Here is a 13149-nt window from a genome sequence, read left to right as displayed (position 1 = left end):
CAACACGATATGTTACAATCCTCAAGTCGTGTGTTAGGGTTTAAGAGGTTTACTTCTTGGTTTGTTCTTGAAACTTTCCAAGATCTTTAGACTCCCACTGACCTCTTGACATATAATATTCTCTTGTCGAGAAACATTTCTTGACAAAACAAATATTCAAGAGTCAGTGTATGTCTTTATCAAGACAAACCTACACACAATTTGGTATTAGCTGGTCTTTATCCAAGACATCACAACTTACCAAAATGTGCAAATGTAGAACATTCCTACTTAAGATTATGTCACTCAATTCATGGTCTTGGAGTATGACTCTAAGACTTGATATTGGAACGTAGTACGATACATCTTCTTAACCATTTCTACAATTCACCATTCCTCTTCTTAGCCAAACTAGTGCACTAAGGTATCCTTAGAGGATGAATTGTAATATGGTTCCTACAATAACCAAGAAGATCATAAAACACGATACAAAAGTACTCTCCCTTCTTCTTAGATTGGAGAAACTTTTATCTATCTGCCTAATTGATTCCTTTTATTCGTTCTGCTATTCATTGAAACCTTTCAATGATTCAGAATTACACTTAATCTTGTAAGTATAATCATGTTTACTCGACTTTTAGTAAATCATGACGAATAAACTTATCGTTCTTTGTGGTGGACTTGACCAGTGCACAACATTGTGTACCAGATCTCATTATCCTTCACTTGACTCACATACTTATATGAACAAGGAATTAGTCTCAATTTTCCAAATACGAAGGTTCTCATTCGTCACACAATACCAGTTGCATGATTTCAAGTTTCTGTCCAATTGAAACTTGGGTGATGAGAATCTTTCCTCATTTGGTAAATTTCTGACATTACCGCAAATAACATAACTAAGAATCAAATCCATTCACAATATTGCTTACAATAGAACCATTCAAACACCAATTTTCATAAAATCCATCGCAAGGAAACATAAATAAGATAAATCAAAATTTATTTTATTGCGGAAAAATATTGTCCTTACAATGCGATTACAAATGAAAACTATGTAAATATTTCATAACAATTTATCCTAACTCTAAAGTAGTAGCTTAAATATCTGATCCTTGAATCATGCGATCAAAATGCATTTCTTCGCGATCAGACTCAGCTTGCTCTTTCCTTTAAGCTTCCTTTCCTTTCTTCGATCCTTCAAAACATCGAAATGTAATCTTATCACATCATGTATTAAGAATCTCCAAATAGGAAGTTAATAGAGTTAGATAGTGGATTTTGACCTGAAGCAGAGTCATACATCTTGACTCTCCCATCTCTTAGATCTCTTAGGTAGTCAGGGCAGCTTCGTAACCAATGCCCCTTCTTTTGGCAGTAGAAACACATGGATTCTTATGGAATGGTACACGGGACTATCTCAGACTCAACCTTTCTCTTGCGTAGAGAAAATTTTTCTGGACTTCCAATGTTACCATTGCCCATAGAAGGATGGGATATTGACTTACCAGACAAATTTGCTGACCATTGCGCCAAATCATTTCTGATTCAGCAGCAATAAGCAAATAAGTCAAATCAATAAGAGTCATGTCGTGTTCCATCATATAGTACTCTCTAACGAACTTACCATATGACTCGGGAAGTGACTGAAGAACCAAGTCAACAGCCAACTTCCTTTAAACATCGATACCTAACAATCCCAATCTATCAATATGTAACCTTTTATCCAAGACATGAGCACAAATAGACTTTCCATTTTCATGTCTTTTGCCAATTGGGCTTGAGTGACCTTGAACTTTTCAAGTCTTCGAACGCGTGGGTCAGGGAGAATTATTAGAGGAGGTGGAGGAAATGAAGCATGATTTCCATTTCCACAATACAATCGTGGAACATCATCTTCACGTGGAAAACTTTTTCCAATGGATTTAGGAAGACCATAGTTGTCAGACTTTGACATCTATGAAACAGGAGAAAATTGAAGTTTAGTTGATTGATTCCTTAATAAAACACCCAAATGAGATATTAAGGCTAGGACCCAACACAATATCCTACAAATTGGAAGAGGGATTTCGTAATCCAATTCGCAGAACATTTGAAGGTAGGTAAATGACGATTTACCAATTTCCACCATGAAAAACAAAAAGAAGGTTAAGTTTTAAATGAATTGAAACTCCTAGATCTTTTGAGATTCATTGAACTTTTCAATGTCATGTTTAATCTCGATTATGCCCTTCATTTGTGACGGGGATGCCGAGGATCACAAATAAGGTGTGAATAACCATGCGAATGTACGCGGTGCCCTCAATGTTATAGTTACCTAATCGACGTGCCGGTTAATGTCACACCCCCAAACCAGACGGCGGAAACGTCTGGGGGTGGAGGACTTGAATTGTAGTATCACAACACATGCATCATAGTAATCAAAGTAGAAACAACCATTGTATTTAATAAAATATAAATATTTACATGTGTTCAATCATTGTATATTGAACCAAAATATAGTTATACAAAAGAAGATATGACTCAACAAAGCTCCATCTTCTCAAAAGCTCGGGGAGTACCTGTGTATTATTTCCCTGAGAATACAAGTAATTTGAAAAGAGAGTATCAACATAAAGTTGAGTGAGTGCATAAATGTTTATTTTTGAAAGAGTATCTCTGTATCTTGTATATGTAAACTGTTCCAGAAAATCCTATATTTTCTGTTTGTATATGAAAAGTAGTTTTATTTCCATAAAACCCTTCTCTGTGTATTAATGTTTTGTATTTGTATTACTTATGAAAACTTGTAACTGAGAGTGTGCCTGGCTCCACCAGCTGTTGTTGAAAACTGTATTGAATCTTTGTATTTTGTATTCTGTAAACTAGTACTTTGAAGGTGTACTTTCGTTTAGTTATTTATACACTAACGTATTGTTAATATCTTTTTAATGAGTTATTATAACCATACTATGACTGATGGCCTGAAACAAACGCTTTGTTGGCGTTTAAACTGGTGATAACAATTGCCACTCATCTAACTGTAGCTAGCAGCCTGAGTGCGGGGTTGTCAATCCCGATATAGATCTACACACGTTTGTTTCGATCCCCGGCTGGAGATTCTGGTTATAATGTCAAGACTTTTCTATGTTGTCTAAAATGAATTAAACAACCTGAATCTAGTGTCTCATAAAAAGCATATAAATGTTACATGTATATTAGTTTGAAAACTCAATCATTATGAAATAATGATTGACAGTATATTCTTTGAATCAAAACCCAATCATTCTGAAATAATGATTGACAGTATGTCCTTGAATTAGTATTTCCAAACATGTATTTGATAAGTGTAAACCTTGATTTGTTCTGTATCAAAACCCTAGTTTCTTGTGTATTCTAGTATACTTGTACCATGAATTATTGTTCTATGTATAAATTATACCTATTATAATTTATATGTACTCCCTGATTGTGTATTTAACCATGTTTGCATGTAATCCCTTGCTCAGCATGTTACAAAGGTAGTTAAACTGATGAAATAACTATTATATTTATATACATATACAATTTTATATACAAGTAAAATTTAAACGACACTCGGACAAGTAACCAGTACTTTAAGCCCACATCCAAACAAGGAAAAGGACCCAGAATGAGTTATCAGTCCTAAGCCTTTTAAATCTTATTTATATACATATATATATACAAATATGAATTTTGGGGAAAAATATAAGATTATAAAAGAGTTTGATGCGTTGAGTATTTTTAGATAATTTAATGTTATTTTATCATGATTTGAATCATGATTTTATAACACAAAGTTCTTGTGTTATGCTTGTATTCCCCCCCCTTAAAACAGTAGAAATTATGAAAATACGGGGGTATGAACTCACTTGATAGATGCTGAACCGGACAGAGTTTCGTTTCACGAAAAGGAGTTTATTTGTCGAGAAACCGGCTCAAATTGGGCAGAGTTTCGACATGAGAGAGGTTACTTCTCTGGAATCTCGAGGCTTCGAGGCTTGCTTAGGGTTCGAGACTTGATACCGGGGCTTTAGGGGTTGTATATGAGCTTAGGGGAGTGGAAAATGTGAAAGAGAATGATTTTTGGGGTGAAAAAGTGTAAAAAATCTGGAACCCTCGCATGCTATATATACGAAGGTTCGGACCCGAAGCTGCGCGAAGGTGACACGCGTCGGACAGGTGGCGAGGCGAGGGGGCTTCTTCGGACCAGAGGCTCGCTGCTGGCTGGCTCGGATTGGACCAACCCTCGGTCCAATGGGAAGGAGACACGTGCGAAGGGGAGGGTCCGAGGCGTGTGCGAGGGGTGCCTCCGGGGCATCTCCTGCGAAGCTGTTCGCTTCTAAGTGGACCTCAGTTGCGGTCCAATCAGGAAGTGCCACGCATGGGTTCGGTCCACTCAGCAGCTGCCACGTGCGAGGGTGACGTGGCATGCGAAATTGCCCGGTTTTTCCCATTTTTTCTTTATTTTTGTGCCAAACTTGCAAAAATCATAACTTTCGCATACGAGCTCCGTTTTTGGCGCTCTTTATATGCACGCGTAGGTAAAAGCATACTCTACGACTTTCGTTTAGACTTCGTCGGCTAATTTTGATTTTATTTTTAATATTATTATTTTAAACAGACCGGGACGGGAATCCGTTAAAAATTCATAACTTCTTCATCCGACGTCCGTTTTCGTCTGTCTTTTTACCGTTGTACTACTACCGACGAGACCTTCAATTCTCGTTTAGGTTGTGTCGGCTAAAAATCGTTCGATCTTTATTTCGAGTTTTTAGCTGTACACTGCTATACTGAAACTTAGAAAAATCATAACTTCCTCATACGAAGTCAGATTTTTCCGTTCCTTTTATGAAAGTTCTCGGTTTAACATAAACTACAACTTTAATTTAGATTGTTAAGCCTAAAAAGCCTTTTATCAAAAATTCAGTTTTTACACTGAACAGTGTTTTGTCGGTTTTGTCGCGGATTTTCGATTGGTCATAACTTCTTCGTTATAACTCGGATTTTAGTGTTCTTTATGTTTTTGGAAACCTTATTACAATCTCCATCACTTGGTTCATCCCAATCGAGATTGCTAAATAATTTATTTTTGAGGGTCAATTATGTAAATATGCACATTATGCTAAAATTTCTCTTTATTATTATAAAAAGAACTATACATTGACCTAAACTATTACATATGTTTGAAATTACGATTTGTTACAGTTAACCACACACGCTCCATCGATCTATGACAAACATCGAGTCACCCTTCGCTACCAATGCCAAACCCAACTTAGTGTGCCGTTTAACCACACACGCTCCACTAATTGTCTCGACAAGGGTACAAAGTGTAATTCCATGGAATTGCATCGATTTCACTTTTTCCTAAAGTAACTAAGATTTGAGATTTTAGTAAAATATTTAGTTACTTTATTCATTATACTTTTAATGAGGAGAGGGGTTTGCCCTATCCTACCCGTTCGGCTAACGACCCTCCACTAATCAAGAGTGCGGTGGGTAAGAGTGGATACCCATTCAATCGCCATTTTATAGACAATTTCCTTAAACACCCCTTATAGACCAGCTTCGTGAATGAGGCCTACTAACGGTAAGACTAGCAGTTTAAGTTATACATATATAATATTAGACTTTTAATGTTATTAATATAGTATAGGCTGTATTTTACACTTTTAAAATACTAGGTGATTTAATTTTATAAATTACACTTTTAATTTAAATTAAATATAAACCATATCAAAATGGATTTATTAACTTTCTTTTAATTATACCTTTAATTAACTTAATAAAACCATAAGGGTGTAATTTGAACCTTTTTCAAAACTAGGGTTTTAGAATTTAAAATTTCAAAAATTAAACTTTTAATCAAAAATTTGAATTCCAAAACTTGAGGGCAAGTTTTGAAACATTTCAAAATATTAGGGTTTAGAATTTAAATATTTCCAAATTAACCTTTTAATCGAAATTTTAAATTCCAAAACTTGAGGACAAATTTTGAAACCTTTCAAAATATTAGGGTTTAACTATTTAAATTTCAAGACTAAAACTTTTAAAGTTCAAATTTAAACTATAAAACCTAAGGGGTATAAATTGAAACTTTTCAAATTTACTAGGTCAAATATTTGACTAATAATAATCCTATATTATCCATATTTAACCAAATCCATCAATTTTGATGAGGATAATAATTCCATACTTAAAAATTCGGATTTTGGCAAGAAAAACGAGTTTTGGCAATTATCCTCAACAAAATCTGGCAGAAAATACAAAAATCCCGACACCAGAGCCCTGGACTCGTCGAGTCCACAATGGAACTCGTCGAGTAGGACCTACTCGTCGAGTCCATTCATGGACTCGGCGAGTCTGCCAGTCAGAAGCAAAAAAAACTTCGATTTTCAAGCAATAAACGATCAAATATGCATCAATTCATCAACAAACAACCCTAGGCTCTGATACCACTGATGGGTTTTGAGCACTACAACATTCCTATGGTGTACATGCAAACCCTAAAGCTTTGGATCTAGTTTGTCTAATGAACATGCAATAATCATCCAAAGCCATAAACCCTAGATCTAGCATGTGATAATCAAATAACATGTGAATTAGGGTTTAGATCTTACCTTGATTGTTATGTAGCAATAACAATCTCAATTCCTTCTTGTAATTGGATTCTGAAAGCTTAGTGTCACAAGTGTCACACCTCTAATGGAGTCACAAACACCATAAGCAATAAGGATGAAGAAGGAGGAGAGAGAGGACACCAAAAACGTCTAGAAACCCTAAGGAATCAGTTAGCCACGTTTTTGGTGCCATAGGGGTGCTTAAATAGTGAGGCTATTAGGGTTATCTAACAAGGAAACCTTAATTTGACTGCTTAGGCCCTAAGCAACCCATGGACTCCTCCTTTAGAGGCCTTGGACGATTTCTAATGGGTTTCCCCATAGAATTCGCCCACCCCTCTAATAAGAAGTCCATTAGCCCAATATTCAACTATCACACAATTGATAGTTCTAGTCCCCTAAGTTTAATTCATCTCTTTTAGCCACAAAATTAATTCTTAATTAATTGTTGACTAATATTAATTAAACAATATGATTTCTCCTTTAATATATTATTCTCATAATATATTAATAAATCGTAATTAATCCTCTCTCTCCATAATTCATCCTATCAAGTTGCTTTGGTGAAGGCAACCCAAAAGGACCATGCACCATCGGGTCAACTACATACCAAAATAGTTATGGGCTTAGACACTATTCCAATAATATCTTGCAGAACGGAGGATTATATGATCACTTATCTTAGGACACATAACTGACTAGGTCAGAGTTCGACGGCTGCTTTAAGAGCTACAATTTGCTAGTCAATTTTGGAGTTATACTTGTAATTATAGTTATTAGACTTATCTAAGTGGGAGACTGTTGGATTAGGTGTCTAAGCCCATAAACTTAATTGGTATGTACTTGAATTGATAGTAGCACTGTCCTTTTGGGTTGCCTTCATACTAGCAACTAGACAGGATGACCTATCGACAAAGAGGAAGAATTTATTATATGGAATAATAAATTAATATATAAAATGATTTATTAATGTATTATGAAATAATATATTAATTAGAAATCATATTATTTAATTAATATTTAATCAGAAGTTAATTTGGAATTAATTTTGGGATTAAAGGATTTAATTAAAAGTGCAGGGGCTATTTATTAATTTATTGATAGTTGTGAAATTGGGCTCTTGGACCTCCCTAATGAGGGTTGGACGAAAACTTGTAGGGAGGCCCTACAATTTTCGTCCAAGGCCTATTGGATGAGGGTTCATGGGCTACTTAGGCCTTAAGCTAAGGAATTAGGGTTTCCTCCTTAAAACCCTAGCTTTGGCCCTAAGCTACCAACAACTATATAAAGGGCCATAACCACTCTTGATTTCGGCCATGTACTCTAACCCTAAGAAGAGTTGAAATCTTGAAGCCTCTTCCTCCTCTCTCATATCATCCTCTTGCTTAGTGTGTTTGTGATCCATTATAGGTGTTACACTTGTGACACTTGCTCTCAATTCCAAGATCTTCAAGGAATTCATTGTTATTACAATATAACAATCAAGGTATTGTAACCCTAGTTTTGTTAATTTTGCAAAAATTTTAGATTTCTCCTAGGGTTTCTTGTTTTGTGTTCAATACTTGGATGTCCAATAGAGGAAACATAGATCATACATATTATGGTTGCATGCATACATAGGGATTGTTTGTTATGCTCAAAACCCATCAGTAAGGACCTTCAGGAATTACATGATAGAATTGTCTGATTTATGATGCCAGATAGCCTAGAGGATTATTGATATGCTATATGAAACTGACACTATTATTGTAGTGGTTTAGTGTATGAATGATGATTGTACATAAATAAGATTATATAGCTTGAGAATGCTTGATTTAGCCTTATTTCCTCTTCTGTACCTGGTTACGATCTTAGGTTAGAAACAATTATTCGACTATCTATCGAATCCAACGTTATGTATGGTTAGCATACATAAGACGAATATAGAGTTAGTGAAGGTTTCATGAGTTAAGTGTGGTTGTTAGTGAGCTAGCAAAAGTAAGAAATTTATATCTATTTGTTTAAAGAATGGATATAGGATATATGCGTATCCTAGTTTCTTTGGGCCTAGTTGGCAAGAATTTGTGACGATCTGCCGAGAAAAATATGGGTAGGTGTGGAAGGTAGCATGGGCCCGTAATACTGGAAGCACATGACCCGTATGCGTATCAAAGAAGTTACGAGTTCCGAGGGTTGAGTGATCGAGTTGTGATGTGTTATACTATAATGTGATTTTATGATGTATTACGGTTTATTATTTTCAGTATGGGGACTACAAGAGTTTTAGGATCATGCGTTGATGGCCCGGAGATGCCAGGTTTGAGTGACGATGAGATCCATGAGTTGATCACTACTCATATGAATTAGGCAGTCAGGGCGGCGATCCCGGGGTGTTTAGGTCTATCAAGACCACTCTTATTGACATGTTCGATGAGTGTTATGTTGTCGTCACCGCGACTGCTTCCGCCATAGCCACTGTAGCCATTGCGACTACAGGACTTCAGGAGGAGGGTCTATGCAGTATCGGGAGTTCTGAAACATGAAGTCCTCATAGTTCGACGGGGTCAAGGACCCAATTGATTAGATGAGATAGATACTTGATGTTTAGGGGTGTTTTTACACATGTTAATGTCTGGAGAATTAGAAGGTTAATTTTGCACTGAACTTTCTTTGTTTGTTGGCGAAGGATTAGTGGATGTTTGCCACTCACAATCTTTCTATTGTGGAGCGGGATGCAGTGAAACAGGAGCAGTTCACTGAGATGTTTCATGTTGAGTATGTTCCAGTGGTTGAGAGGGAGAGGTTACCCTAAGATTATCTTTTTTCTAAAGTAAACGACAGATTCGGTGACGGAGATCACCAGGATGTTTACATAGAAAGCCCTCTTCTGTCTCGAGTATGCTGCTTTGGAGCAGGTTCAGATGTCAAGATACTCGAGTATGCTCAAGACTAATATTCGGGAGTTTGTGTCGAATCAACAATAACGTTCCTTTTCATAGTTGCAATCATTTTCCCGAAGGAGAGAGGTTGAGATTAAGTTGTAGGCTAAGGAGAAGAGGAATGCCCTAGTTTAGACTCAACCAACAAACAAGCGGTTCAAGCCCGCTGATTCCTGATCCGGAGAACAGAGAGGCCGCACTTGTGGAAAGTGTCAGAAGGTGCATGACGGAGTCTGTCGTTCAACGACCGGATGCCACAAATATGGAAAGGATGGTCATTTTGCTAGAGATTATCGGCAGTAGCAGCAACCCCCATAGTAGGGCACCCAAGTTTGTTATCACTATGATCAGGTTGGCCATTAGAATGCCAATTATCCATTTCTTGCTTCTAGGCCCATTTAGGCACCGAATCCTACTACTCTTCTGATCATCGATGGCCGTCGAGGGAGGGCTGAGTCCCCGAAAACCAGGGTCATGCGTTCCAACTGACTACAGAGGAGGCTAGGGTGGTGCCTGTCGTCGTTATTGGTATGTATTCATTTACAGTTCTGTCAAGTTAAAAAAAAATTATGCTTATATTTATGTTCCTAGTAGGTACCTTTTGTGTGATTTTCATTGACTGCTCTATTGTTTTTCAACTCAGATACGAGTCACTCTTTTGTGTCTCAGATTTTCAGTAGAATATTTTATATGACCCTTGGGGAGTTGAAGTGTTGGTTGCGTGCTTCCATCGTCAACGATTGGTTAGGCTTAATATTGTTTTGTTTGGGTTTTAGGTTGGGCCTTGGTTATTAGGTCTAGGTATAAATAGTGTCATTTTAGCCTTGTAAAGAGTGTTGGACGTTTTTGGGGGCTGCCATATGCTAAGGACGTGATCTAGAGAGAAACAGAGAGAAAACAAAGTGTAATCAAGAATCTTATGTACCCGACTATTCATCTATAATGGTGTGCATTGAAGATTAATTATCTTGTTCTTATTCATCTTATATCTTGCATTATACACTTTGATTGGAATTCCGCACCATCAAAGTGAATCTGATTCATACGTAGGAGAATTCAGGACTTACAATTGGTATCAGAGTTTGGATCGATATTAATCGAGTTGGCAAGATATTAAGAGTTTGTTGGATTTTTTCTTGGAGATCTGGGTGTTTTTTAATTGTTTTGGATGAATTTTTGGTTGTTTGTTCTTTGTGTTCTTCATATTTTTGGAGTTTTGATCGAGTTTGGCATTAAAAATTTGAAAATCCTGTGTTTTTGGCAAGTTTTGGGTGATTTTGGTCGAAATTTGCGAGATCCCGACGGCTGTCCTCGGTCATCGGTCAAACCCTAGAGATTTCGGAGCCAACATCGTTCACGGTCAGCAGCGAAGTCCTCGGATTCGTTCGCGGTCTGAAGCCTCAGAATTTTCGGTCTCGCAGGTTCTCGGTGCGAAGGATTTCGGTCAGACTTCTCGGTCAAGTTGTTTTTGGTCCTACATCTTCGGATTAACTGTTTTCGGTGCGAGACTTCTCGGTGAGGATGAGAAGCCTCACAATTTCGGTCTAAAAATCAAGTTTTCGGTATTAAAGCCTTGTTTTCGATATTAAAGCCTCGTTTTCGATATTAAAGCTTCGTATTTGATCAAACAGCCATGTATTTGGTCAAATACTCTCGTTTTTGGTTTTGAAATTTCATTTTCAATCTAGAAATTTTTGATTTCGGTCAAGGTTATTTTTTTTTTGGACAAAAAGTTTGACGTTCATCTTTGACTTTCAAGTCTGACTTTTGACTTTTGACTTTCAAGTTTTCATGTTTGACTTTCACGTTTGACTTTCAACTTTGACTTTCAAGTTTGACTTTTAGTTTTGACTTTTAAGTTTGACTTTCAAGTTTGACTTTCGAGGTTTCAAGTCAAAGGGAATTTTTTCTTGGTTTCACAATCATTTCTATTTTTGGAAAATTACTCTTTTTGGTGAATAATGAGTTCTTCAATCACCGAGGTTAATGAAACTTCATGTTCTCAGTCCTGTGAAGCTAAAATTAAACTTGATCGTGATCAACTTGATTTATTAATTAGGTAAATTGAGGACCTTAAATATGAAGGATACACTCTCAGAAAGGCCCAAAAACCCTTAAAACAACAATTAGAGGCCAAAACCAAGGACTTTAGAAAACTTCAAGAAGAATATACCAGTAAATGTGAACGCTACGATTATGCTCAAGTAAAGATTGTCACTCTAACTGTCGAGCTTGACACATTGAAAAATAAGTTTGAAAATGCAGACTATAATTTTAAAAAGTTTGATGTATCAAGTAAGAAAGTTGAGTCCATGATTGAAAAACTATTAAAATTTAAAGATAATCATAATAAGGGTCTAGGGTATCCCAGTGTTCCTCCTCCCTTCAATGACAACTATACCCCACCCCTTGAAACCAATGAGGTAGAGATACCTGCTCAGTATGGCCAGCCCCTGTACCAGCTTCAGTTAAGACTGGACAATCTGGACCAACTGAGAATATTGAGGTGAATGATACTAATGTTTCTACCTCATGTGCAGAGCAGGTCACAGTGCAAGATGGGCATGAGCAGAACAAAAATAACTCTTGTTCTGCTGAAAATGATTCAAAAACTTGTGATGAGGTGAGAAACTCTAATGCTTCTAGTTCAGAGACAGAGAATATAACACTGCAAGATAGGATTGAGCAGAAATCAATTAATTTTAAGTCTGCTGAAAGTGATTCAAAAGATTGTGATAATGACACTCCCGCTGTTGAGAAATTCAAGCCACAAAAATCTGTCAAGTAGTCTAACAAATGTTTTTGTGCTTGTGTTTATGGAAGTTCTTCGAAACGAACTTCTGTTGGACAAGGACCAAGTCACAATCTGATTTATATGAAAAGACAGACTTGCTTTAACTGTGGGACTCCCGGTCACATTGCCAGAAACTGCCCACATCGTGTATATGTTCCTTACTATGCACAAGGTCGGCAGAACGTGCCAAGAGGGAGAGCTGTTAGGATGATAATCCATGAAAGATCGTATAGATTCAAACAGATTAGTAACAAGAAAAGAACGATTTTCCAAAATATGCTGAATGATTAAAAGATCACGCCTCAGAAGAACTCGACAAAGAATTGCTACTATAGAGGCGTGATTAGGGTGACAAAGTAATAATCAGAGTTACCAAAATACGATGCATGCACGCATCTTAAATAATCTAACCCTAGTAAATAAATACGGGAGGACAAGCTCAACCCGTTTACAACACAAACTATACATAAGGCCCAATGACGCAACACATTATACCCACCAATCTCCCCCTTTGCATCAATTGAGCGAGAGTTCTTCAATGCTAAGTTTGCTTCTGCACTTCGTAAACTTTAGGGATGAAATTCAACAAAGCCTTGCGAACCTGGATGTACCATAGAATTTGGTGTTGCCCTTGAATTTGGTCATCAGATCCAAAATGAACTCAAGACAGGAAGTACTGTATAGATGTTTATCTGGAAGGTAGAAACAGGTCTTGCGAAAGTCTGCATTACTTCTTTCTCTAGCCTGAAAGACCACATACCATCCGTATTTGTAAATCTTTCCTATCTTCCACTTCTTAAAGCCTCCTGGGGATTCTTTAGGGAGAACAGAGGGC

At 36.9% G+C, this 13149-nt stretch overlaps 1 pseudogene; it reads left to right on the top strand.

The window, feature by feature from the left end:
* The window catches only part of LOC145163904 (uncharacterized), a 34753-nt pseudogene extending 22445 nt beyond the window's left edge, over positions 1-12308 (top strand).
* Positions 12309-13149: the final 841 nt, after the last annotated feature.

Source organism: Lactuca virosa, chromosome 3, assembly GCF_052849685.1.
Source record: "Lactuca virosa cultivar CGN04683 chromosome 3, Lactuca_virosa_CGN04683_v6, whole genome shotgun sequence".
Lineage (NCBI taxonomy): Eukaryota > Viridiplantae > Streptophyta > Magnoliopsida > Asterales > Asteraceae > Lactuca > Lactuca virosa.
The sequence above is the reverse complement of the archived record's forward strand: the minus strand, read 5'-3'. Positions and strand labels throughout refer to the sequence as shown.